General features: G+C 41.2%; 1 long non-coding RNA gene across 1 annotated transcript; it reads right to left on the minus strand.

The window, feature by feature from the left end:
• Positions 1 to 1,051: 1,051 nt before the first annotated feature.
• On the minus strand, positions 1,052 to 2,615 carry LOC124465444. The gene is made up of 2 exons (XR_006955801.1): positions 2,233 to 2,615; positions 1,052 to 2,084 (listed from the first exon to the last, which is right to left on the minus strand). It is a non-coding gene; the product is annotated as an uncharacterized LOC124465444 (long non-coding RNA).
• Positions 2,616 to 2,672: the final 57 nt, after the last annotated feature.

A 2,672-nucleotide genomic window follows, 5' to 3' on the forward strand; every position in this document is an offset into this window, starting at 1 on the left:
CTGTAGCTACTATTAAATACATAAGAAATTATGCATAATTGCATATAGATAGCTAGACAGGTTTTAATCAGCTTCTGAAGTACTGAGCCTGTTAATTGTTAAATGACACCATAATGGCTGGCCAGATCTGTACACCCTAACCAAACCAAACCAAACCAATATAGGATCTAACACATGCAAGGATACAAGTATAGACTAGGTAAGTTGACCAATTCATAATAAATATAAAATAATGCATTTGTATCCATTTTGCACCTGTATGGTGTTCAAGCCTGCACCCTTCAGATGCAGCATCAGTGTTTGGTTTTGTCGGTTTTAGGAGGCAATGGACTCACACTTGCACACTCACACACAGATGTATGTAAACAGTTACATTGTTTTGTTGGTTTCACAGGCTCTGTGGCAGGGTGAATTTCCCAGGGTTTCAAGGAGCAAGGCATCATCCTAGTGGAGTGGATTAACTTTGAAATGGAAACATATCAGTCGAGGAGGTACAGGTCTGTCTGCCTTGAGGCGTGAACTGAGGAGACAGTCAATCTTAGGCACACAGAGCAGCCATGAAGATGGAAATCTGAAAGGTTAAGGCCCTGGGAAAGTAATGAAGGTCTTGAGACGGTAAAACCTGAAAAAAATGAAGAGATCTTTTGAACAACTTACTAGTTGGCCAGGAAAATCAGGCCCTTTTCTGATCACGAGCCATCATTTGTTTTACAAATAAAATCCTTCTAAATGTTTGACATTATGTTTCTATGGGGTCAAATCGACCCTGAACATACAGTAATACACGTTCCCATCATTGATAATAAATACGGTTTGCCTTTCCAAATAACAAAACCCTGTACTTAAATAATATAAAGCTATCAAAACCTAACAAAAATCAAACAAAAGAATTAAGGAATAGCTGTAGCTACTGAAGTAAGTTCACAATTTATTCAAATTGGCAGAGTGCTAGGTTGTTGGGCTGCCTGTTGTTTTTGTAAAGTTAATGCTGTCTGGACTGCACTTGTGCAGAACTTCACAAAAGCCTCTGTAGATGATAAAAAAAACAGACTAATGCACAACAGTTTATTAGAATGTGCGGAGATTCGTGAATGTCGGTGTGATTTTGGGCTTGATCACATGATACAACGGACAAAGCACCCTCTCACCGAAGGTTCGGAATGTTCTCCAATTTGTAAACAAGACGACACACGAAGACGTGTGTCGGGGAAATTAAGGGGTTCATTTCTAGGAAAATCTCTCCAAGAACATTTGATTGAGAACTGGTCATACAGGTTGTTCCAAGTCCAGTTAAACAAGTTGGACAAAAAAAACCTACCTTTAAAACACAAACAATAACACTTTATAAAACAGGTTCCTGTGAAACGGTTTCCCTTAAACCTTAATTCACCCGGCTGAACATCTCTTCCCTCAGTACGCCTACTATACACTGTGTACAAACACAGTGTACGCATGAACAAGATACCCCCCCCTGCTGGTCACCAAACACATGACCTAGACCAACAGTTGACCAAGTCCTTGGTCAAATCAATACTTATATATCTTGCGCCTATGGCAATAAGTGTTATTTAATGATATATGTTTTGAAGAAGTATTTAATGAGATGTTATTAGACACCAACATGGCCAAAGATCACATGGTTAGAGGCATGCATCTACACAAGTGTGCAGTATTTTCATACTGCTGGGTAGTCTACATATCGTTTCAATTGTCTTCATTATACAAAACGGGAGACCAAGTCTTATATAGATAAGGGATTAAGTCCACCTGTCTGGTGGTATATCAATACCATCCTTACAAATATGTCATTGTGTCAGTGGTCCACGCAGAGAAGCAAGGTTTACATATGCTTGTGTTCATATAGTGAACATGTACATGCACACGTATGCTTGCATCTGTTTATCAAGCGGCTGTGCAAGGCAGAGCTTCAAAGTCTACACCATCCATTTCTCTGTCCTGGCATCCACTGACTTGACCAGGCCCTTGCCCATGACTCGGAAGTCCTCCAACATGGCCTCGACGTTGGGTACGCTATGGGCCTCGTCCTCGCTCACCTCCACGTGGCGAGCGGCTATCAGGGAAGTCTGGGAGAGGTGTTTATATTGGAGGGTTAGCAAAGAGAGAAAGGCAAAAAACAAGGAAAGAGACAGTAAAAAAAATAATCATAATCATTCTAATCATAGAAATCCAAAACAGATGTCATTAATGTGTCAAGTCTATCATCTATCCTACCTTGAATGGCTGGGGGCTGAAGGCTTTTGGTTTCCACAGGACCGCGATCACTGTGCCGCCGTAGGGGTCACAGAAGAACAGAGCCAGGTCCCCAAATGCATCCTAGGAGAGATTCAGGAGAGTATGAATGGTAGGGGAAGCGGCGGTTCCATATATACACACACGAAACACATACGCACACATTGAAGAGGGTTGTGTCTGTCCGTATAAAGAAAAGGGTTGATGTTGCTCTACTAGTCAGCTGCAAATATGGCTCGACCCCCAAATCATTCGAACAAAAGGTTTCTCGGTGGTTTACAGTAGTATCAGACGTACTTAAAAACATCCTAAAAGTTTACCAAAGTTTGACTCCAAGAAAGGCCCCATTTTCAAAATGTCAGGTCCTTAAAATGACCATTACTCCTTTGTATTCCTCCTAAACCAGGAATACTGGTGCCTGA

The sequence above is a fragment of the Hypomesus transpacificus genome, unplaced genomic scaffold (genome assembly GCF_021917145.1).
Source record: "Hypomesus transpacificus isolate Combined female unplaced genomic scaffold, fHypTra1 scaffold_503, whole genome shotgun sequence".
Classification (NCBI taxonomy): Eukaryota; Metazoa; Chordata; class Actinopteri; order Osmeriformes; family Osmeridae; genus Hypomesus; species Hypomesus transpacificus.